This window comes from Podarcis erhardii, assembly GCF_964252035.2.
Source record: "Podarcis erhardii genome assembly, chromosome: Z".
Taxonomy (NCBI): Eukaryota; Metazoa; Chordata; class Lepidosauria; order Squamata; family Lacertidae; genus Podarcis; species Podarcis erhardii.
In genome coordinates, this window is record NC_138504.1 from 25,566,794 (window position 1) to 25,592,445 (window position 25,652).

Sequence of the window (25,652 nt, forward strand, 5' to 3'; positions counted from 1 at the left end):
GGTGGCCCCAGTCTGCGTCCACGCCGGCCGTTCCCCGCAGGGGGAGGCGCGAAGCCGGCCCACCGGCGGGGCGTGCGCCCACCCGCTCACTCACTGCCAGCCGTTCGGAGCGCGCAGGGCTCCCCGTCCACTCGCCCCGCTCTGCCTTACTCGCTCGCTCTCCACACAGGCAAGCAGCCGCGGCGGCACCACGGCGAAAACATCACGTGACCCCGCCTCCTTCGGGAGGGAGGGAGAGGAGCCGCTTAAAAAAAAAAAAAAGAGAAGCCAAAAAAAAAACCGCTCCAGCGAGAGGCGGTGCTTCTTTCAGCGCGGGGGCGGGGCTGTGTGCTTGTGTGTGTGGTGGGCCGGAGAGCAAAGTTCTGAGAATGGAGGAGCCGGAGGGCGAGGAACCAATCGGAGATGAAGTCCGCTTCGCAAGCGGTCCAATCCGCAGTCACTGCCACGCACACCCCACTCCCTGTCGGCGGGTTGTGTGCGTGCGCGTGCCTTTCATAATGATAGGCGGGAGGCGGGACAAATGAGAGGCGAAGGTAATTAATAGCGGGCGGCTGGGCGCGGGATGCCGTGAAGATGTGTTTGTGTGTGAGAAGGTGGGAGGGGGGAAAGGGAGAAGGAGGGGGGAGAAGTGGGAGGCGGGCTCTGGGAGTCGGCCAATCACCGCCTCACACACTGAAACATACGCCGGGCGGAGGCGGGGACCCTTCAATGCCTGCGTGTACAGAGGAATGAGTGAAAAACAACACATACACAGAAAAGGCCACAAGGGATGAAGATGAATAGCACCGTAATGTACCAATCAGTCCTCGCTGCTTCCACGAGTTGCCCAATCAGCGTTTAAGAAATGAAGGTTCACTTTCTTATACTGCTGCTATTCTTCTTTTTTTCCCCAGGCACTCCTGTAATCCCCCTCCCTCCCTACGACCGCACTCCCCGCCCCATACAGGTTTGATGACCCGAGAGGCGTCGTGGTTGGCCAAAGGAAGAGCCAATCGGCGAGCGCGAGAGCCGAGGGGAGGTGGAGGGGTGGAGCCGCTGAGGAAGTAAACAACTCGTCAGCGCGCGGGCGACCGTTGGAGGAGCAGGAGGGATGTGTGCAAAATTAACCGTCCCAGCTGCCGCTGCTGTGGAGGCGCGGGGGGAGAGGCGCGTCCACGTTGCCTGGAGCGCCGCGGGCTCTCCGAACCGCTCCCGCCCGCCACAGCCACGCCCCTCAGGTTGGGGAAGGGGGTGCCCTCCTATACCCGAAATTAGCGGATGTAGTTCAGCACTTGTTTCCGATGGTGTTCCCTCATAAACAGCAAGCGCGCATTTCCTTCGCAGTTGATAGATGGGGAGGGACGATTTACCTCGGGGGGGGGGGAGAAGGGAGGGGGATTTCTCTCTTCACACAGCAGGAAATTTACATCAGGTAGGGCAGTACTGTCCCTTTTTACACACGGCAAGTAGAGGGGAGTAAATTTTCCTCAAGTGGGGCAATATCTGTCTTCACGCAATAGGTAGAGGGGAAGAAATTTGCTTCAGATGGGGCAATATCTGCCTTCATGCAGCAGGTAGGTGGGAGTAAAATTTTACTTCAGGATGGGGGATTTTTCAGGATAACAACAAGCAAGAAGAGGAGCTTATTAACTTGTGTAACAATACAGTATCATAAAAATGGGAAGGAAACAGAAAAGAAACTTGATTCCTGAACTTAGCCCTGTGTCCTAACGTAGGGCTGTGTCATTTGCCTAGGCTAAAAGCTCATAGCAAAGACATCTTTTAATCATTAGGAGCTTTCTTTGTGGATGGTGGTGTTACGAGATATGTTTGCTTTTCAGGTTTTTTAAGTGTTGCTTTTTAAAAAGCTATTCTTGAAAAATAACCTGAGAATTTGAATTCAAAATTAATTAAAGCACTCAAAACAATACATCTGAGAAGCTGCAGATTTGTTCAGAGTAGTGAATTCTGATCACCCTTCTCAAGCTGATTTTGTATCTGTAGTGTAGAATGTGGGAGGTGATATTAAGGAGTAAAATAAGATCTGAGGTAAAAAGGTTGAACAGAACACGAAGAGGATATCACTTTGTGGAAAGTACTTGGGAAGACATATTTAGGTAGCAATCCTTGATGGAATAAACCCCATTGTAATCAGTAAGACTTCACAATAGAGATGATTATGATTGCACTGTTCTATATTTTAGGGAACCACTGTATGCTACAAGTTCAAATGCCACCCTCACAGCCATTTTCAATGGGCTCCCCAAAAGTGCAATGTAAATGCAAATCTCTCAGTCTTGGATATTAAAATGATTCCAAATGTAAATGCTCTGCTAGATTTGACTAAATTCCAACCTAGTTCAGCAGCACCACCCCACTACCAAATGCCTCTGGGAAGCCCACAAGCACAGCATAATAGCAGCAACATTCGGCCATTGTTGCTTCTCAGAAACTGATACCTTATGGCTGCATACAAGCCATACATTTAAAGCACATGATTTCCTCCCAAAGAATCATGGAAATTGGTTTGTTCAGATTACTGAGAATTGTTGCTCTGTGATGAGTAAACTAAAGTTTCCAGGATTATTTGAGGGAAGTTATGTGCTTTAAATGTATGGCTTGAATGCAGCCCAAGCAATAATGCTCCTGAACATTGAGGTTGCATACAGCCATTATGCTCTGTGCATTTGTCTAAACCCCTTTACAATTCTAGGCATCACCACATTTTATGACAGTGAGTTTTACAAATTATATGCTATGCAAGTAGTACTTCCTTTTGTTCATCCTTGATTTGTGGCTAATTTGTTTCATTGGAAGATCTGCAGTTCAAATTATTATTTAAGAGGAAGAAAACTTATTTTCCTCTCCACCCAGATTGAGAGATCACAATGAACATTTGTATGTTCATAATATAACTCATCATTTGCAATTAGAGTGTTTGCTTGATCCTGATAATTTTTTTACAAACTAAGGTACAAAATGCAAAAGCAATGCTTGTGTTATGTGCCTTTGAGATTCAGATAGTTAATGTGCACATTCAGAAATCAATTTTAAATGGCATATTCAGTCCCAAGTTTCTCACACTCAAGTTTCAAGATTTCAGGGGCAAGTAAGGACTTCCAAAAGGATGCTGTACTTTAGAAGTTTTATATTTGTACAGTGTTGAGTTACTGTAGACAGTTTGGAAATAAATTTATTAACAGCTGAAAGTAGGTTCCTATATTTATTTTTTGCCTTCCGTTGAGGAACTTGATGTTGTTTACAAAGCTTTCCCCTACTCATTTATCCTCACAACACCTTTGTGCAGTAGATTAGGCAGGGAGGTAGTGACTGGTGCAAGGTCATCTAGTAAGCTTCATGGCTGAAGAGAGAATTGAACCTGGATCTCCCTGGTCTTTGCCTGATACTCAAACTAATATGTCAGACTGGCTATCAGATATGAGTACACTATTGTTCTGTTTTATGACTTCCTACAAAAGGAGAAAAATGAAAGTCCTGTTCAAGTACCTGCCTACAATGAATAGGTTCAGAGTTGGTTCTCCAGCAAGAATCTGGCTTGCCTTTCAAACTGTACTGTTCCATTTAACACAACCACTACAACTGACCTTTTACTATGAACAGTGAAGGGACAGAAGGCTCTTAAGTTATGCTCTCACACAGATCTCCATTTGTCTACAGGTGAAGCTGAAGAACCAGGGCTGTATCCATGTGGGACAGCTGAGGCACCTCTGTAAATGGCAGCAAAATTTTATACCAATTGAACCTAAACAGGTTTTAGAATTGCTCCCTGGGTCTTTTAAGGGAATCATACAATTGCAGAGTTGGAAACGACTTCGTTGGTCATCTATTCCAACCCCCTGCAATGAGTAGATATGCTGCCATCTGTAGCTTTTCTTTTTATTTTGAACTAATGTGATGCTAACATGCTGCCTATGTGCAGTATTACATGTGTTTCTGTGTCACCATTTTGAAAAATAATATTTTAAAGGTGTAATGGCTTCATTTTGAAAAATGTTGATGTTGTGCATTATACTAGCCATTCTTACTTGGGAGAAGTAGTTTGCTTCTATCAGCTTGCTAACAGAATGACATTTAAGCGCTTCACAGAAGAAAATGAATGCTACTTCCTACAGTGGATTCTCTAATTAGTCTACTATACTTTATAATAAAGTGATTACAGAACTTTGTATCACTTAAATTCCAGTTGCTGTCTTACTCAGGATTAAGTCCCATTGGATTCAAGGGGAGTTTTAAATGTGTGCAAAAGATTGCAGCCAAAGTTGTTAAAGGTCTAAAAAAATTCCTGATTAATACATAGTCTATAAGAATGTACTGTGGATGAAGCTCTTAGGGAGCTGCTTAGTATTTATGCACTGTGTGAAAATAGCAGAATGTAGTTCTACTACTAACACACCCCTTTTCTGCTTCCTTTATTCATCCAGTACATACTCAAATATCAAATGCATCCCAAAAAAGGCATCTTGAAAATTTAAAAATTATGAAGGTTTTCTTATTTGTAAACATAAGCAAGGTATCTTCAGAAAAGACAATAACACATGAAATTTATTATAAGGATGAGAAATTATATGAACATTTAGAAGAAAATCACTCATTATTGTTACTGATTTGCAGAGCAAATGATACAGTTTTACAAACACTAGGAAAGAAAGAGACTGGTTTTTGTGAATAAAATTGATTTTGTTTTGTCTGCTACCAGAACTGAATTTTTGCTGAAGGCAATGTGGAAGAAATTTCCCAGAAAATATTTGTTTACTTGCTCTTTCATCTGAGTCCACTGGTTTGTTTTGACAGTCACTATGACAAAGCTGCTTTTACCTATCAGGAAGATAAGTGCTTTATTAGCATTTCCTGTTTACAGTCACAAGGATTACACAAATTACATTTTTATCAAGCAAGTCAGTAAACTATATGTAATCTTACATAATTATTTTAGTTTTAAAAATACTGAAAGGGATACAGTTAGAGGGAATGTGTGCATTTTACCCACCTGTTTAAGTGATCAAGGTACTGTAGAAGGTTACTGTTGCTCACTCTTCCAAATGGGATAAAATGGACAGTTCTATGGACACAGGGAAATGTATGGGCTTAGTCCAAATCCTAAGCTCCCTCAGGCATCAGCCCATCTTGAAAACAGGTGGAGAAAATAAATTTCTCCAAATTTTCAGGAGCAGGTTTCTGGTTACCTTACTTAACCGTATGATTTCCCAAAGGATTTTCCATTTTCTTCTTGTTTGTTAACTTAAAAATGACTCACACTGCTCATGACAGTGTAAGGTTTCCTCCCCTGCTGTTTGTCAGCTGCACTTCGTGGAATGCCTTGGGAGTAATGCCATGTTGCACTTCATTATTCCTGAGGCATTCTGGGAAGTGTGGTTGGCAGTAAGCAGTGCAAGGTTCTCTCGACAGTGTCTCCCCAACAACACTTTCTGCAAAAACAAGGAAGGTGCATGAATCCTGAAAAGTTTGGATACATTTCTCCCTCACTGCACAAAATAGCACAAAATTGTCCCCTCCCCCATTTTCCAGGAGGGGAATTTGGCCCAGTGTTTTCCCAGGGACCTCCAGACTGGAGCCTTATTTTGGAGGTTCGTTCTCGTACCAGTGGAATACTGCTGTGGAAAGTAATGTGGGACAGAATGGTTTTATGGGAGTATTTCCCCCTTGGCATGCATGGGTTGGTTGCTTTCATGCCTGGGTGTTTTAATGCCTGTAGACGTTGACATGCTACTCTCAGGTTGGTGGGAGTCATTGCTGGTACTATGGTCACTAAGGAAGTGGCCAATGAAGTTGCTATGTTCACTGCTGTTTGTTCCATTGTTTTCATTTCAACTTTGCTGCTGGGGCTGGGGTCAATAAAGTTTCAACTATGCTACCCTGGCATTGTTACACTGGTGTAAGTTGGCCACCAGCATGGTGTGATCATAGGATTTCCAAGCACCATGTGATTCTTAATACACTAGGTACAGTGCTTCACCTTAATACCAATGGTAGGAAAGCTATAATATTTGGAGGTAAGAAAAAAGAGATTTTGAAAAGGGAGAGAAGGGTCAAAAGTATGGTAGTTTGAGCAGCCAGACTTACCATTTTTTCATTGTTTAAAAGGGCAGGTCCCTCCACATTCAGTTTCTTAAGGCATGCTGCTGTTACAATATAGGGAGCATTGCTATGCACATGAACCTGAAGCCAGTGTAAGTTCAGCTGGTGTAATGTCATATCGGATCCAAACCCCATCCAGCAGCAAGGCTGCCGCTCTGTTTAACCCTGACAGAGAGAAAACAAGCCTTTAAAATAACATTTTGTGCCAGATTCACAGTCACATGACCAAGGTGAACATGCTTAGGATCCAGCCTCAGTTCCACCCACCCCCGGTCTCACCTTACCCCCTTTTGGAGGACTTACACCAGCCTTGGCTTAGCTGGGATGAGCAAGATACTCCAGCATATTTTTGACTAAGCTGGGGTTGAAGACTTAAAACTGACTGAGCTGGAGATTTTAGCATCCTAAGGTGCTCTTGCCTTAAGATTGCCCTCTTATTCTAATAACACTACAATCCCCATCAGACACTTCTTTTCCTGAAGTGATAAGGTGATACCTATTGTTGTTTAGTCGTGTCCGACTTTTCGTGACTCCATGGACCAGACCACGCCAGGCACTCCTTTCTTCCACTGCTTCCCGCAGTTTCGTCAAAAGGTGCTACCTATATATGAGGCAAAAAGAAACAAGGTTTTGAAAAATATTTGACTTTCTAACCTTATGTCTCTTGTATATGCTACCAAGATTTAGCATAATTTACTATAGTGAGCTACTTAATATATAGATGTAGGAAAAACATCAAAGTGATGCACAGCTTGAACTCTTGCTAAAAATGGAAAGCTGCCATTACCCCTGATTCTAATTGCTATATTGTGACATCACTCCAGATCTTATGTTTGTGGTGAAAACCCTACATATAACTGCACGGAGAGTGCAAAACAATTTAATAACAACTGATAAAGTGTGTGGTTCTAGGTTTTTTCTTTGTCAACCCAAGAAAGGTAATATTAAATTTAAAATAATGAGTTATGCTTTTCAAATTGTGTGTGTGTGGGGGGGAGATTTGTCATACAGTGCTTAGTTTATAGTATCACTAATTGTCATTATGATTAAGTTAGAATTATAGTATACATATTATAAAAAGAAAATCATGTTAATGTGAAAACGCTTTGTAAATAAGACCATAAAAGCATATTCTATGACTCCATTCTACCATATTGTCAATTTTGCAAACCATAAAGCTTTTGAAAATTTGTTATAGATGGTTATGAAACAGCTAACAAACTAGAGAAACTACTGGAGTATACGTGGGTTTCTACGAGGCAAGACACAGTGATAACAGCAAGGGACTTTATTGAGCTAACATAACTAAACAACAAAGGCAAAGCAACTGCATATTATTATTATATTATATTATATTATATTATATTATATTATATTATATTATATTATATTATATTATATTATAATTGCACTAGCCAAAGGCCATGGGAGAAAGAAGAAAAACAAGCAGACAGTAGTCTCTACATATGCAGTAAAACCATGATTAAATCTACCAAAATTTCTTATTACACAGAATAAAAAGTAATTCTCAAATAAAATGTGCAGATTAGATCCCAGAGACTCTTTTGCAATTGACCTCTAGCCCATCCAGTTCTTTATTACTAATCTTCCTAGCTGCCTTATAAGGTGGCATAGAGAGCCACCTTAAAAGTCACAGAGCCATCAGTATCACTCAGCAGCCATTTCACCCTCTCCACCCTGGTTAGATTTGTTTTCTTCATGAAAAGCAGTTTTATGAATCAATTTGTTTGGTCCGTGTATAGTGGACATTGTAGTAAGTAATGGCAAATGTCCTCTACAAATTGTTGCCCACACAGACAGAGTCTCTCTTCATAAGGTATTCCATTGTATCATCCATCTATGACCGCTAAGGGCATGGATTGAAAGCGTTCTGTGAAGGTGACACTTAATGAGGCAGATGGAAGATTTGTCAAATATCTCACTTGAAAGGGCATTGTTTTAATAAGCAGAAACCCCAAATTAACAATCTCAGAAAATTAGAATATTAAATGAAATCAGCAAAACAAGGACTGCAAATAGAGCAATATTGCACCTCTGAGAAGTAGAAGCATGCATATGTACTCAGTACTTGGTTTGGGCCCCTGAGATTGTTAATTTGGGGTTTTCATCAGCTATACACCATGATCATCACAATTATAGCAAATAAAGGCTTGACATATCACACTTTGCATGTCATGAGTCTATCTCCTATATTAGTTTCATCTTTTAAGTTGAATTACTGAAATAAATGAACAACGTGATTTGCTGTCAAAACCCCCAAGCTGTGAATCGTAACTTGGACCTTAAGAGCCAATGCCAGTAGCCCCAACCCTGATAATGGATATGTACTGACTCAGAAGAGAGAGGCTCAGAATCCTTAGTCCAGACTCAAACTCAGGTGGACATAGACCACTGAATACATAACACTCCTTTCCCCTTAGGCACGAACCCTAACCCCCATCAACACACATAATCCTCAAGATTATAAGAGCGGCAGAGCTCGCCCCCTTGGATCATTTAGAGATTGTGTTGGAGCTGGTGTCATGGGTGTCACCAGTGTTGTCGCCTTGGCACTGTCTGGCGGTGCAGTGCCAGGACCCCATTCCTCTGTACTTCCTGGGAACACAGGGTCCTCCTTGGGTGCATCAGCCTGTGAACCGAGCTGATCATTCACTTCATCCCTGTGCTTTGGTGTGGTGGCGGCAGCCGGAGCTGGGGCATCAGTTAGGTGGTGCCACACTTGGTCCACATGCTGGCGGTGGACCCGACTGTCTGGCATGGCAACCTTGTAGGAGACTGGCCAAGTTGCCCTGGTAGCAGCAGGGATCCAGGTAAGGCCATCTCCATAGTTCTGGGTGTAGACAGGGTCATCTGGGGTGAAGGACATGGGGGCCGCTGGAGGCTCCTGGCCTGGAGGCCAATCAGATGCAAGGTTGGGGTGCAGCCGATCCAGGAGCGATGCCAGCTTCCGGTTCATGAGGAGCTCTGCTGGGCTTCGGTCTGTGACGGTGCAGGGCGTGATGTGCTGCTGCAGCAGGAAATCTGCTAAGCGCTGGTTCCAGTCCCCCTGGACAATCCGGGTGAGGGATTCCTTGGTGGTCCTCACCATTCTCTCGGCCTGTCCATTTGTTGATGGGTGAAATGGTGATGACGTGTCATGCTGGATTAGGTTGTCAGCCATGAACTTCTGGAACTCAGCCGATGTGAACTGTGCTCCATTATCGGACCCAATGATGTCTGGCAGGCCATGTGTGGTGAAGACCCACTTCAGGGCCCAGATGGCGACCTTGGAGTTCATCGCTGAGACTGGCACCACCTCAAGCCACTTTGAGAAGGAGTCCACAATGATCAAGAATGTCTGACCTTGGAACGGGCCAGCAAAATCAATGTGGAGTCTTGACCATGGTTTTCGTGTCATCTCCCACGGCTGGATCAGGGACTGGGGCATGGCCGGTCGGAACTCTTGGCAGGTCTGGCAGCACCGGATCCATTCTTCTAATTCCGCATCAATGCCTGGCCACCAGACATAGCTCCTGGCCAGAGCTTTCATGCGGACGATACCTGGGTGACTCACATGCAGATCCTCCAGCACTCTGGTCTGCAGCTTAGTAGGAATCACAACCCGGTTCCCCCACAGCAGGCATCCCTTGTGAACTGATAGTTCATGTTTCCGGGAGATGAATGGGGAGAACTTGGCATCGAGGTGACCCACTGGCCACCCTCTCCACACCCAGTTGAGGACACGGGAGAGGGTGCGATCTTTTGCTGAGTGTATGGCAACATCTGTGGTGTGAAGCGGTGGCTGGGGCAGAGTCTCCAGCAGCATCACGCTGTGGGCTGGGGACGGATCAGCGTCTATGTCTGGCAATGGCAGGTGGCTTAGGGCAGCTGTGTGGCCCAAGCTCTTGCTGGGACGGTGGTGAAGTGCGTAGTCATATGCATTGAGAAAGATGGACCACCTTAGCATCCTTGGGGACAGGATCTGAGGAGTCTGCCGATCAGGAGCAAAAAGGCCCAGCAGAGGCTTGTGGTCAGTCACAATTGTGAAGTGGCGGCCATAGATGTAGTTGTGAAACTTATTCACCCCTGCAACGACAGCCAGGGCCTCCTTGTCAATCTGGGCATAATTGCATTCCGTTGATGACAAGGTCCTGGAGTAGAATTCAATAGGGGCCTCCCGTCCATCCGGCAACTGGTGGCTGAGGACTGCACCGATTCCATATGGGGAGACATCACAGGCAAGCACAACAGGCTTGGTCTCATTGAAATGGGTAATGACACTGTCAGAGGAGAGCAGGTGTTTGACAGCATTGAAAGCAGTGTCCTGAGCACAGCCCCAGATCCAAGGAGCTTTCTTGTTCAATAGCTGGTGCAGGGGCTCCGCAGTGGCCGCCTTATGTGGAATAAAAGAGTGGTAGAAGTTCAACAGGCCCAGGAAGGACTGCAACTCCTGCTTACAGCGTGGCGGTGGAGCACTATGGATGGCCTTTACCTTTGCTGGTGTGGGGTGGATGCCATCAGCGTTGATCAGGAACCCGAGGAACTCAACCTTGGGGACCCCCAGCTGGCATTTTTCTTTCTTCACCTTTAGGCCGGCATCTTGAAAACGGCGCAGGACCTCTCGAAGACGGCATGCAAGCTCTGCCTCGGACCCTCCCACAATGAGGACATCACCAAAATATGGAATTACTCCAGGGAGACCCTTCAGGACATCTTCCATGAGGCTTTGGAAGAGGCCTGGGACCACGCTGACACCGAACTGTAGTCTCTTGACACGGAAAGCCCCGTGGTGGGTCACGATAGTCTGTGCCTCAGAGGTGGCCTCATCAACTGGGAGTTGTTGATATGCCTGGGTCAAGTCGAGCTTTGCAAAGACTTTTCCACTTGCCAGCGATGCAAGAAGGTGACTCACAACTGGAACAGGATACGCATGCTGCTGCAAGGCTTTGTTGAGGGTGCACTTGTAGTCAGCATAGATCCTCACATTCCCGTTTGCCTTGAGGCAAGTGACAATTGGGGTTTCCCACTGAGCATGCAGGACTGGCTCAAGGACTCCTTCTTTGATGAGGTGATCCAACTCTGCATCGATCTTGGGCTTCAGGGCAAATGGCACCTGCCGAGCCTTCATGCGGATTGGTACTACAGCCGGGTTGAGGCTCAGTGCGACTGGTGGGCCCTTGTAGCACCCCAGTGACACATCAAACACGGCTGCAAACTCATCACAGATGGCCTCATAGCTGGACTGGCCTATGTGCTGGACCCCTGTGATATGGATGCCCAGTGCGTCGAACCAGTTGAGGCCAAGTAGGCTGGTGTGGGGGCCTTTGACAACTACCAGCTGCAGTGGTCCGCTAAAATGCTTAAATTGGACAGTGAACGTGCCAATGCCCTGAATGGGCACGTGCTTCCCCTGGAAGTCTGTCAGGATCACCTCAAAGGGCTGCAAACAGGGGGCTCCTCCCTTCTGGCAGATGTGATGGTATGTCTCAGCAGAAATAACAGAGAGCGCTGACCCGGAGTCAACCTCCATTTCGCATGGGGTTCCCTGGATGATCACGGCTACTCGAATCTTCTCACAGATTGGCTGTGCATTCTGGATAGATGTGGCAGCTGGCTCCTGTGTGCAGGTACACTCCGATATGGCATGGCATTCTACTGCACCTGGAGTCCCGTGGTGACCATCCCCAGACCCTGAAATTGGACGCCAGGGAGTGTCCCACTGTTCCTTCATTTGGCAGGTGCATTCAATATGGCCAGTTTTCCCACATTCCCAACACTGGACATCACAGAAACACCATGACTGGCATTCATGCTGGCCCCCGCAACTGGTGCAATTCACCTCTGCACCTCTCTGTCGGCCAAAACACTTGGACAAGCCAAGGCACAGTCTCAGGACGTCGGCACCTTCCTCACTGTCTACAACCTTCTCTGAGTGCACTGCCTCGGCCTTCCATGCCATGGGTGGGCTTTGCACTTGGTGAATCTCTCTCATCATCTTGCTGACTGTCTCTGCCGTGAGGGCCTCGTCTAAGGCAACCTGGAAGGCTAGATCCTTCTTCACAAAAAGGTGCTGTTGTAGCTTCTCATCCCTTAGCCTGCACACAAGACGGTTGTGGAGCATTATCTCCAGGTTGCTGAAGTTGCAGTGGTGGGTGTCCTGCAGCAAGGTTGTGATGAAGGCCTCTATGGATTTGCCTGAGGCCTGGTTTCGCTTGTAGAACTTGTGCTGGCAAGCAATCTCCAATGGCTGGGAAGCGAAGTGTGTCCTCAACTTCAGCATTATTGTGTTGAATGTCATCTCGCTTAGCTTGGTTGGGGCCTCGAGGGCCTGGGGAATCTTGAACGTGCCAGGCCCACACACACTGAACAGCATGGCTCCCTTCAATAGAGGGTCGGTCACGTTATTGGCCACATGGAAAAACTCAAGCTTGGTGGCATAGGAGTCCCATTTCCCTGGGACTTTGGGGTCAAATTGCTTGATGTGGCCCTGGGTGGCCATGAGGTCCGCTCTGTGTGACCTGCCTTGTGGCTGCAGTCAGTGATTCCAGCTGGCTCAGGTGGCAAGTCCCCGGTGGTGCTTCAGCTCAGTTAAGGTGACAGTTCCCCAGCAGTGATTTCAGCTTGTGGAAGCCAGCCAGGGCTGCATAACTAGCCTAGCATCCCATGCTTGTTGCCAGTGAAGTGTACATGGGTTTCTATGAGGCCAGACACAATGATAATAGCAAGAGACTTGAGCTAACATAACTGAAGAACAGGGGCAAAGCAACTGCTTAAATGTATTTCTGAAAGCCTGGGCCACTCCCACTCTCAATGTGACTGGCTGTCCAAAACTCCAAGCTGTGAATTGTAACTCAGAACTTAAGAGCCAATGCCAATAGCCCAAACCTTGATAACCAGGGGCTCAGAATCCTTAGTCCAGACTCAAACTCAGGTGAACATAGACCACTGAATACATAACAACTACAAAAGACAAAGAGTCTTTTAGATCATATAGATCTTCGTGAGGGAAATCTTCTTTGAACCTATCAGATGAAAAAAAGATTCCTTCCTAAAAAGCCATCTTGACTGCCCTGGCAGGGGTCAGGGTGGTAGATTTATCCTATTTTTTACACATATAAGAGTTTAAAAAGATATATGCCATATGTGTGAGGTGCTTTAAGCAATTTTATTTATGTATTTATTGGGGAGGATTGAAGATATATAGAGTAAAGATACTCATAAATAAACATACAAAACAATAATAAATCACGCAGACACATACTAAGATAAGAAAAGCAGCATTCTATTTTTAAACTAGACAAACAGATAATCATCCCCATTCCAGAAATAAAAATGCCAAAGGGGAAAAAATTCCAGTTATATACCATGTAGGTGATAAACTGAACTCCTTAGGAAAGGAATTCAGATGGAACCCCTTATAGAATTTTTGTGCAAAAAAGAAAATGAACTTAAGATATCTGGGTTTGAGGATTGAAGAAAATACTGGTTTATACAAAGTGGAATTGTTGAGTGTTATCTTGGAGTGGATGTTTTGAATAATTTTACTATATATAGCTGACAAAGAATCAGAAGTTGTCTTCCCCCACTTTCCTTCCTTCCTTCCTCTCTCTCTTCCTCTCTCTCTCTCTCTCTCTCTCCCCCCCCTTTGGGTTTGGGTTTTCATTCAGATTAGTTTCATTTATCTTTGATAAAAATATATCGGATAGTTAATATTAACTGATGTATATTTTCCTTCAAACTTTAATAAAGTCAGGGTGTGTGTGAAAGGAATTCTAGATGGTGGACAGTGCACCACTACTGAAAATTTATTGATCCACCCTGTAACAGGTCTCAGCTATAGAAGATAAATGCGAAGCAGAACTTCACTGGCTGATTTTAACACCCAAGAAGAAACATAAAGAAGACGATGGTCTAGTTATCATTGAAGAGGCTGTACCATTTCAGACTACAAGTGGGCACTTACATGGTGAAGTACTCCTATCAGAAAGAGCAAAATTCCTGCACATGGAAGATGGCTCTGAGGGGAGAAAGTTTCTAGCTTAGTTTTCTACATGCAGGGGGTTTGTGAATGTGAAGACACATTGAAATCATGTGAATCCCACGGAAGTTGGCAACGCCTATGAGAACTACACCTGAGAGTTTTTGATGACTCAGAAGCATATGATTTTAGAGCAGGATCTTTAAATAGTGATGTGTCAGGGGTTTTTTTTCTTAAACTGAATTTAGTGTATTGATGGTTTTATTGTACATATACACTTGAGAAAATGATGCTGCCTTATCAATAAGTTAAATTATTTGTCTGAACAATACAAGATATTTATTTACAGGTCTTCATTACAAAGGCAGTTATTTGTTAGTAGCAGAATGTCCATTGTCATTACAAGAAGTATGTGTGTGGAGAGAGAGGGGGGTGGGGATTAACAGGTGCAGGGACCATAGGGTCACAGTACACCTCATGCCCAATCCCTATCAGTGAGAACTAGGTCACCCACTGTAAGGGTTGGAGGGCACATAGTTATTTCAACAGTGTCCTCATATGAGTAAATAACAGCTGTTCATTTGCATGGAGGAAAGTAAAGGAAAGTAAACCCACTTCCGGCTGAAACCATCCTTCATCTACCTACTCCAATCTTACATTTTGTTTCTTGGTTATATCAGATATGATAAAATGTTGGGAATGTAAGATGAAGTGTTAAAAATAGGCTTTTGTCAAGGTAGATGGTTTAAATTATTGATAAAGCTCAGGCTACAACTCCATGCATACCATTATTTGGAAAATGCCTTACTTAATGCAATGGGATGCACTTCTGCATTAATAATATGCATTGGATTGTGCTGTTATTACTGTTTCCATTGTGCTTAGGACTTGTGTTATATGGTCTCAGCAGCCACTCCCAGTCACCAGTCTAGCTGCTGCATTCTGGATTATGGGTAGTTGTAGCTTTAAGTCACCTTCAAAGGTAGCCCCACGCAGAGTGCATTACAGTAGTCTAAGTGGGAGATAACCAGAGCATGCACCACTCTGGTGAAACAGTGCACAGGCAGGTAGGATCTCAGCCAGTGTACCAGATGTAGTTGATAGAGATGTCCTAGGTGAAGAATTAACCCATACCTCCATGGATAGCTATGAGGTCCAGCTCCAAGGGTCTTCTGGCAAATCCCTCACTGCAAGAAATGAAGTTACAGGGAACCAGGCAGAAGGCCTTCTTGGTAGTGGTTTCATCCCATCAGATGTCAAGCAGATAAACAACTAGATGGCTTTTAGAGGACATCTGAAGACAGCCCAGTACAGGGAAGTTTTTAATGTTTGATGTTTTACTCTGTTTTTATAATTTGTTGGAAGCTGGCCAGAGTGGCTGGAGCAACCCAGGCAAATGGATGGGGTACAAATATACTACTGCTACTACTACTACTACTACTACTACTACTACTAATGGGAAGGAGGAGGAGGAACATGTTACACTGGAAGCAAAACCCATTGTGGTAGTGGTGCTAGTAGGAAGATGTTTTCAACCCCTTTCACTTATACACAAAATGTGTTTGCAAATACATTTTTGAAAGAGTTATGAATTTCTAGTCATTTGAGAGATACTTAATAACTCCAAACTCTGAAGATTTACTAACATGCTTTGTGAAATTAGTCCCTCCCATTTAATATCTTTTGAGATATTCTATGCTATATATAAAGATTTAGGATGAGGCTCAGTGACACTGCATTGCATAATATCATGACTTGCAGAGTTGTTTTGGTGTGTGACTTTGGATGTTATACAGGTTGTCTCAGCAACCTGGATCAGGTCAGCATTGCTAAACCAACACCATCAGATGTAACATAGTAGTACTGAGTAAAGATATTGTAAGTCAGGGAGAGGTTATTAAAACATGTGGGTCTGAAACAAATCCACACAGCATTGTAACAACTTCTTGGATTCTACAGAACCATATACAGTATAACTTCCACTTTCTTGTATCCAAAGGGAAACCCTTTATAAGGAGATGGTGATATGCAACATAAATAAAGCACTGGAGATTCTGAAGCACCTCCACACCTTAAAAGTGAACCAAGATAGTGGGCTCAATAGTGTTTCCTTCCTAAATAAAACTCAAAGCAAAGTTGCTAATTCAAGGCAAATAACAATTAATTAGTTTAACTAGATCACAACCCCAGAGTCTCTGTATACCCCTGTAAATAAATAATAAATGTTATTTATTGTTTGCCAGTGTATAAAGAACACAGAATGATTGTGTACTCAAAGTTTTGCATTTGCCAAATTGTCAGAAAGGTACACCACCAGATGTTTTAAAGTTGTTTATGCATTCCAGGCTCTTATGACTACACTGGGATGGTCCTTGTAGACCTGAGCGCTGGGCAGAGTGTACCTACATATGGTAACCTCGGGAGCGGCTCAGATAAACAGTTGTTACTTAAAGGCTCTCTGAGTCATCATTCCTTATTCTGCATTGCATAAATGAACATGCTATGTTGGAACACAGCCATGAGTAGCGTATTTGCTCCCTTGTGGCTGGCAGGAAGCTTGTTTTCATCAACTAGTATATAGGAGAATGGGGCTACTGCTTGAACTGACTTGCTAATAGGATAAACAGCCCTGTGGAGCCTCTCTTTATGCTCATACATAGATGTTTGTAACATTTGTATTAGTACAGAATGCACTGTGAAATAGGAGTAGGTGAAAGCTTCGGGCAACTACCTCAGAGTAAAGGCATAGGCTGCTGCATGTGAACCTGTTTATAACACAAAAATGTAGTTTTTTTCAATCCAGAATCATTCATGCTTGTCCTCAACATGCTGATTTCAATCTAGAGTTGTTCTAGAGCCTGCTGTCCACAAGGGCAGGTGTGGTTACTTGCTGCGCATTTGAAAACCCTGCAATAATCTACTTTCTGAATGAAACCAGTCTCTCCAGAACCTAATCGAAGGGAGGATTTTCAAATGCCTATCAAGCCTTTGGCTGAGCTAGTGCAATGTCGTAGAATGATCATGAACATTCCATTTGCTAAGAGAAATTGACTGCAACAGAGTAGTCACATTAGTCTAGTTTTGTGAGTTGAAGTGAAAAGGTCTTCAGGCATGGTGGGGGCGGAGAAATCTCACACAGGTTCACACAGGTAATTGGTGTATTCCTTCCATGTAAACATGATTGCTTTACAGGATACTAAGCATTTTCTCTTTCCCCCTTTCTTCAGTTTAAATATGCAACTTTTGACATCTACATAGTACATTCTAGTGTACTATAAGTGAGAAGGAATTGTGTGATAGGACTCACCCCTCCAAGAGTTTACAGTAGGCATTGGTGGCCCTTTCAAGGTCCTGGTTACTCTGTTGGATACGGATACAGAGAGGACTCAAGACAGTTCTCATTGGGATGGGAAACCTTTATAGCCTAGCAGACCATATTGTTATCACTACCCCTTGAGGGCCAAGTTTGTTGACTGGGCAGAGCTGTCCTGATAGTTTCCCAAAGGGTATATGAAAAAAAATCCCAGGATTTTAGGTGAGCATAGACAATGGCAGAGTCTCCCCCTGAAATGTTGGGTCCTGGAGATACTTGAAGGAAAGGTGCTTTTTACATACAAATTACATGTGGACTCCTAAAAGCATGCTTACTTGAATGTTAGCTTCATCAAAATCAATAGGCCTTCAGAGAAAACAGGTTTAGGATGAGAGTGTTAATATGAAATTTGTTATTTTTTTCAGAAATCTCATTTGGATAAAGTCCCCCCCCCCCCCAGTCTTTGTCACCCCCTTCCAAATATAGTGGTACCTCGGGTTACAAACTTAATTTGTTCTGGAGGTCTGTTCTTAACCCGAAACCGTTCTTAACCTGAGGTGCACTTTTGCTAATGGGGCCACCCGCTGCTGCCATGCTGCTAGCACACGATTTCCATTCTCATCCTAGGGCGAAGTTCTTAACCCGAGGTACTATTTCCAGGTTAGCGGTGTTATGTAGTGAAGTTTCACCCTGGGCCAGCAGGGGGATACTGTAGATAGTTTTCACTCAGGTCCATGTCAGTTATTTTAGGCAGGAAACTCTGGGTTGTTGTTGCTACAATGTTGACAGCCGGCTGCCTATAAAAGCAGGCCGGCTGAGCTGTTTGCTAGTCAGTTCTATTCCAGCTTACAAAATAAAGAGCTGCTTTGGAGAAATCGCTGTGTCGTCTGCTATGTCAACTCACAACTTAACACTGCGGGGTCCGGGACATCCATCTGCAACGCCGTCTCCTTGCCAAGCCAGACCTCACGCTACAGAAAGCCATTGAGGAGGCTGTGGCCTCAGAAGCTGCCCAGGAGATCCGCAAGTCCAGCAGCCCGCGTCTTGATAGGAAGCCAGTTCCAGTGCATCATGAAGAGGCCAGCAGTGATGAGGCATCCTCCAGATGACGATGACGTGCACCAGACAAAGCGGGAGTGCAGGAAGTTCCAACAGAAGTCCAAGGGCCAACCAGAATGTGCCGGCTGCGGAGGCAACCATTCCCGTGCCAAGTGTCGATTCAGAGATGCCATCTGTAGGAAGTGTTCCAGAAGGGGCCACATCGCTAAGGTCTGCCGATCGGCTCCGTCTGACACCCCCCCTTCACCGACTCGCAAGTCCAAGTCTTCACTCCAGTCTGCCAAGGAAAGTTGTTTCGCTCTCACCAACTGCCGCTGCCCGTCTGGAACCACGATTGGCCAAACCGACTCGCCTACGCGACGCAAGCTGAACGTCACGGTGCTCATTGAAGGAGCTCCATGTGACATGGAGATCGACATTGGGTCTGCCCTGTCCATCGTGTCTTGGAGCACCATCAAAAGACTGGTACCCAGAGTGTCCAAAAGGCAACTCGACTCTCACCGCGTACACCTGAGAGACTACCAGGGAAACGACATTCCCGTGGTAGGCGTTGGCCAGTTCCGGATCGCCTTCAAGGATTTTTCGGGCCTGCTCCGGTTGGTGGTGGTCGAAGGTCAAGCCTCCTAGGGCTAGACTGGTTTGATGCCCTCGGCCTGGAAGTCACCGGCATCAACTGCATCTCTAACGCAGAGACTGAGGGTCTGGTCAAAGACTTTGCCGAGGTTTTTGACGGCACCTTGGGGCAATATACAGGTACACCCATCTCCTTTAGCCTTGATCCACAAGTCGCCCCCATCAAGCTAAAGCCACGCCGGGTTCCCTTTGCTCTCAAGGCTAAGGTGGACGAACAACTGGACAAACTGATCGCCCAAGGAGTTTTGGAGCCGGTTGACCACGCCAAGTGGGAAACCCCCATCGTCACGCCTGTCAAGCCAGACGGGTCGGTGAGAATCTGCGCTGACTACAAGTGCACGATCAACAAGGCACTTCAGCAGCACGCTTATCCGGTTCCTGTTGTCCAACACCTGCTGCATTCCCTGGATGAGGGTAAGGTCTTCGCTAAGCTGGACCTTGCCCAAGCCTATCAACAACTGCCCGTCGATGATGCCACTGCTGAAGCCCAGACGATCGTCACCCACCGAGGGGCATTCCGTTGCCGCCGGTTGCAGTTCGGGGTGAGTGTGGCTCCTGGCATCTTCCAAAGCCTTTTGGAGTGTCTCCTACAAGGGCTTCCGGGCGTGGTACCATATTTTGATGACGTCTTTGTGTCCGCAGACTCACACCAGCAGCTGTTTGAGCGCCTCCATGCCTTGCTGACCAGGTTCCAAGAGGCCGGGCTCAAGGTAAAGAGGGAGAAGTGCCAGATCGCCGTTCCACAGGTAGAGTTCCTGGGCTATCTTATCGACGCCTCCGGCCTTCACCCGACCACATCCAAGATCCGTGCTATCCAGCAGGCCCCCATCCCAAAGAACAAGACGGAGTTGCAGGCGTTCCTGGGGCTGCTGAACATTTATAACATGTTCCTGCCCCACAAAGCCACAGTGGCTGAGCCTCTTCACCGACTCCTTAGCACAAAGACGCCTTGGGCCTGGGGTCATCAGGAGACGGCGGCCTTCAACACGGTCAAGGCTCTCCTTTCATCGCACTGTGTGCTGGCACAGTACAGTGAATCCAGGCCGCTGGTCCTTGCCTGCGACGCCTCACCTTTTGGCATCGGCGCTGTCCTTAGTCACCATTTTCCAGACGGAAGAGAAGCACCGCTCGCCTACTTTTCCAGGACGCTATCTCCGACGGAATGGAATTACAGCCAGCTCGACAAGGAGGCACTGGTACTTGTGGCTGGAGTGAAGAGGTTCCATGAATACCTCTGTGGCAGGACTTTTGACCTCATCACTGACCACAAGCCACTCCTGGGCCTCCTCGCCGGTGATCGTCGAACTCCACTGGTCCTCTCGCACACATGCTGCGATGGACTGTTTTCCTGGCTGCCTACCACTACCGGCTCGTCCATCGCCCGGGGAAATCGATGGGCCATGCCGACGCCCTCAGCCGTTGCCCTCTTCCAGCATTTGTGGAAGACCCGGCTCCAGCTTCATCGCTCCTCCTGATTGAGGATCTTCCGGCAGTGCCTGTATCGGCTGCCACTGTGGCCTCCGCGTCTGCCCAGGATCGCACCATCAGCCGGGTGCTCAACTGGGTGTGGAAGGGGTGGACACAAGGGCCTTTTGCATCGGAGTTCCAGCCCTTCGCAACCAGACAACATGAACTCTCAGCTCATTGCGGCTGTCTGCTGTGGGGAGACCGCATCATGATTCCCCAGGGACTCCGTCAGCGCATCCTGGAGGCTCTGCACGTTGGCCACCCGGGAATTGTCAAAATGAAGGCGTTGGCTCGGTGTTACGTCTGGTGGCCTAATATGGACGATGCCATCACTGCCTGGGTGTCCACCTGTCAAGCGTGCCAAGAGTCGAGGCCTGCACCACCGGCAAGTAAGGGACACACCTGGGAGATGCCAAAGACACCCTGGTCGAGGGTGCACATCGATCTGGCTGGCCCCTTTCACGGCCGGACCTTTATGGTAGTGGTGGACTACCAAATGGCTGGAGGTGGCCCTGATGCCCTCCACCACTACCGAGGCCGTCATCCGGGTGCTGCGAGGCCTGTTTGCAACGCATGGGTGCCCTGATGTCCTTGTCTCTGACAACGGACCGCAGTTCACGTCAGGCACGTTTGAGCGGTATCTTTTGGGACTGGGCATCTGCCATGCCCTAATGGCACCCTTTCATCCATCCAGCAATGGGCAAGCGGAGAGAATGGTGCGCTCGGCAAAAGAGGCACTGGCGCGCCTGGACCGGGGAGACTGGCACGAGCAGGTCGCCGAATACTTGTTCGTACAACACATCACCCCTCATGCGGCCACAGGGCGGAGTCCTGCTGAACTGCTTATGGGCCGCTGCCTCAGGTCACCGCTCGACCGGCTGCACCCGGACTTTGCCGTGGCTGAATCCCCAGGCTGTGCCAATGCGCCACGGTCATTTGTCCCAGGAAACCAGGTCTTTGCCCGGAACTATGTGGGGGACATTCCTTGGGTGCCAGCCACAGTAGTGGGAGTCACTGGACCTCGCTCGTACCAGGTGGCACTCGAAGACGGACGCTTGTGGCGCCGGCACATAGACCAGCTTAGGTGCAGGGTTGGGGACTTGGACACTACCGTGGTGCCCCCAACTGTGCCTGTGGCTCCAGAAGAGACACTTACAGATGGCGAGGCTCCACCTACACCTCCCTCGCAAACTGCCAGCGTGGAGCCGAACCAAGCCACTTCAGAGGGTCTGCCAGACTTACCACAGACTCAGACCACTCCACTTGCGGAGGCTCCACCCACAGCAGCGGATCCAGGGGATTTGGTTTCAACGCCACCTAGGGTCGCACCACAGCCTCAGCAAGAACTGTGTGGCCCTCCGGACTTGGCTACCAGTCCCCGGCGGTCTGGCAGAGCTTCCAAGCGCCCAACTTATTTAAAGGACTATGTTGTTGGACATGTATCACTGTTGGTCTAAGTATGAGAAATGTAACCGATATGCTTTTGTGCCTAATTGAACCATTACGCGTAGTGCTGTATATAAGGAAACCATTACGATTGTAACTAACGCCTTATCTTGGTGGGGAGGGGTGTTATGTACTGAAGTTTCACCCTGGGCCAGCAGGGGGATACTGTAGATAGTTTTCACTCAGGTCTGTAGATAGTTTTCACTCAGGTCCACGTCAGTTATTTTAGGCGGGAAACTCTGGGTTGTTGTTGCTACAGTGTTGACAGCCGGCTGCCTATAAAAGCAGGCCGGCTGAGCTGTTTGCAGTCAGTTCTATTCCAGCTTACAAAATAAAGAGCTAGTTGGAGAAATCGCTGTGTCGTCTGCAATGTCAACTCACAACTTAACAAGCGGCGTTTGTAACCTGAAGCGTTTGTAACCCAAAGCGTTTGTAACCCAAGGTATCACTGTATTCCCCCCCCCCCCTTGTGTTGCAACTGTGACTAATAGGTTTTTGTACTGCCACTGAAATGTGTAGAAGAATTTCATTTATATCCTATCATTCAACCCTAATAGGCTCTCAGGGTGGTATATTCCATCAATGTGAGAGCAAAGCTCTCTCAGATTTTTAGTGTGAAAAGGGGGGGGGGCGGGACCTGGCATCTTGCCTTAGCTGCCACTGTTCTCAAAAATATATCCACAGATCTACACAATATTTTCACGGGGAGCGGGCAGGTGGTGGGGAGCAAACTGTTACAGCAGTAACAGGATACCAAGTGCAGAAAAAAAATATTTTGCAGTGGGTTGAAAGAACAGGGGAACTATGCACCATTCAATATTTACAGTAACTGTAGCTTGTGATTCTGTTGTCAGGGACAACATTTGTTTACTCTTGTTAATCATTTATTCTCCTCAAGATTCACTTTTCTCCAGCATCTAGAAAAAAAATGAATACTAGATTATATAATAATGAGTTGTAGCTCTAATTACCAAAGTAATCAAATGCATTTTTAACAAGATCTGTCATGGTGGAAAAACATGTCCTGTTATCTAATGATTGTAGCATTGTACCATAGGGCACAAACACATCTAGGCCACAGAGGGAGACATGACAGACAATTCTAATGCATGTGTACTTTTGAGGTAGACCTCAGCCCTGAGCTACTGTCCTTAGCTGAATTGCCCGTTATAACAATGTGATGTATATGAACAAATGGTGTTGCAGTTTTGGGTTCATTGCCCTCTCTCTAGTATTCTAAATAGTGTGTAATAATATTTTCTGTGTTAACCAAATCCTGTACTGGTTCCGGGCTATTTTGCTCAATAGGCAAAACTATCTACTTGAACGCCTCCACCCCCCAACAAATTGCTAACTTCAATTTTCAAAAATGGGTGTCTTGTACAAAAAAAATGAAAAGCACAGAGCTTGAAACCGCTATTTTTTATTATTTAAAAAAATGCAGTAATAAGTAATCTGTTTAAAACTGTGCTCCTCAACAGGTCAGTACTGTGCCTCACTAAGGTCTGTACCCTAGATGGCTGTCTAATTGCCCTAATGATACCACTGGCCCTGACAAAATCAGCTGTAGGGTGCAACCATATAGATATACACAGTAATCTAATATAGTGTTTGGAATAGAATGAATTCACTTGACAATTCCCTACTGCTCAGCAAGATTGTGGGGTGTGTATGGTGCGGGATTGATATTGTCATGTTATCAGTTTCAAGATGGATAAGCCTGGGTAAGCGCCAGGACCCCTGAAATTTCACACTGCTGTAGAAATGGGGGGGGGGCGTGTAACACAGGCACTTACTCAGGGTTCGCGTTTCCTTTTGGAAAGGAGGCACGGCAGAGATTGCAGTGTCTTTATGAAATGCAGTCATACTGTTAACATGCCACCTAGTTTGGCCTTAAGCTGGTGTTGTTTGAAAAAGTCGGTATGAATACAGGCAGACAGCCATTCTGGTCACCTCACAGTATACCTTTTAATTTTGATGGAGCCACTCCCTTGGGAAATATAGACTAAAGTTAGCAAAACTTCTGGAGGACATACTCAGCTATTCTTTGCTTGATTACTTGAAACTGAGTCAGAGTAGCTCTTGCAGAAAAAAGAAAGCAATCTCACCTTACTACAAGAGCTTTTCAAGTTCATTCTGAGTCATCATGACAAGAGTTTGAGCAGCAGGCTAGACTGCATGCAGAATGTGTGTGTGTGTGTGTGTGTGTGTGTGTGTGTGTGTGTGTCTATGCGTACTTGTGCTTTGAAAGAGTAAACAGCTTTGATACAAGGTATACCCTTGAAGTTATGTCAAAATGACCTTGGTAGCACTATGTCACATCAAACTGATGCTGATTAAGTGCAAACATTTGCATGGTGATTATGTGGCACCAAAAAGGAGGAACAAATCGAAGAACTTCCCCCCCCCAAAAAAAATATTAGTACACCTGTCCTAATCCAGCTGAAGTTACTTGTGCTAGCTAAGTTCGATCAAACAAGTTAATTTATCCCATTGCCTCAGTGGGACCCATGGGGCAGTCCTGTACATGCATCATCAAAGGTATCATTTTTTTCTTATGAGCTTACTCCCTAATTAGTGTGCTGAAATCAGAACCAACTACCTCTAGTTTTGTCTACGTCCTCCCCCTCACTACAGAGTTCTACAAGGAGGAGGAGGAAGCTGGCAGACCAAGCCACCTGCAAAACTGTAATTAGGGAAGCAGACGGGGGGGAGTTAACTGAGGGAGGACTGGTGTGGGTCAGTTCCAAATGCCTCTGAGAATACCTTAAGCAGGTGATGAAGGCTGCAGCTCCCCACCCCACTGACTGCCCGCCATGCTCTAGAATTCAGTGGCATGCTAACTCTGACCATGGGCATTCTGTTTGACTAATAAGACTAATAGCCATTCATCTCTCTCTCTCCCTCCTCCATTAAATGGACTAATTCCTGTTTAAAGCCTAGCTAGTAACCATCACCACATCTTCTGACAGAATATGCCCACACAAATGATGGATATATTAATGCATACGCTCTCTGTTTGGCTCCAGGTTTCTTTGGGCCTTTGAGCAACCAAATATCACTGGGGCACCTTTATCACCACCTCTTCTATTTAAGAAAAAACCCCACTGTGATTTTGCTCTCTCCTTCCCCTCCCCCGGCTTGTTTTTTTTTGTTTTTTTTTTTTTTTTTTTTTTGTTTTGGTTCTGTGGGGTCCTAACAGAGACAGATTTAAGGCAGTATGACCAGTTTCTCCGCACAGGTTGCCAAGCAGAGGGGGTGCCTTCTTGCCTCTTTCACAGCCTAAACCATTAGTGGGCAAGAGATGTTGGAAGTACAACAACTGAGATCATTCAGTTTGTAACTTAAGGGTTGGTTCTGTTAGTGTTAAAGTCAATTAGCCTAGAAGGAGACAGGTGGAGGTGTTGCTTAGCAACCAAGCAGAGTGGGATGATCCTCACTGAGGTAGCACATGCTCTTATTAGCTGTATAGTTCTAAGGGAGTTTCATGTCTTCCTGCTTCCTGCCTGAATTAAGAAAGACAAAATCTCTGTGTTTGTTTCCCCTCAAATTATGCACTGCTTTGTTCAGTTTACTCAGTACTATCAGGTGCTATCAAGCCTTTTCTCCCCAGACTCCATTTATTTCAGTGACTTTGCTAACAAGAAGTGCCCTACTGGC

At 46.0% G+C, this 25,652-nt stretch overlaps 2 long non-coding RNA genes across 5 annotated transcripts in view; one reads left to right on the forward strand and one right to left on the reverse strand.

Moving 5' to 3' along the window:
* The first annotated feature begins 383 nt into the window (after positions 1 to 383).
* LOC309333618 overlaps positions 384 to 25,652 on the forward strand; it is a 29,044-nt gene continuing 3,775 nt past the window's right edge. The window contains exon 1 of one of the 3 annotated variants that reach the window (XR_014152598.1): positions 384 to 850. This is a non-coding gene — a long non-coding RNA (uncharacterized lncRNA). Of the gene's footprint in view, positions 851 to 1,221; positions 1,554 to 22,505; positions 24,768 to 25,652 lie in introns of those variants that run through there. The other 2 variants (XR_014152599.1, XR_014152600.1) reach the window with 2 other exon arrangements.
* LOC309333623 overlaps positions 4,468 to 25,652 on the reverse strand; it is a 50,534-nt gene continuing 29,349 nt past the window's right edge. The window contains exons 2-5 of one of the 2 annotated variants that reach the window (XR_014152607.1): positions 6,593 to 6,697; positions 6,082 to 6,261; positions 4,988 to 5,059; positions 4,468 to 4,815 (exon numbers count right to left, since the gene is read on the reverse strand). This is a non-coding gene — a long non-coding RNA (uncharacterized lncRNA). Of the gene's footprint in view, positions 4,816 to 4,987; positions 5,060 to 6,081; positions 6,698 to 25,652 lie in introns of both variants that reach the window. The other variant, XR_014152608.1, reaches the window with a different exon arrangement.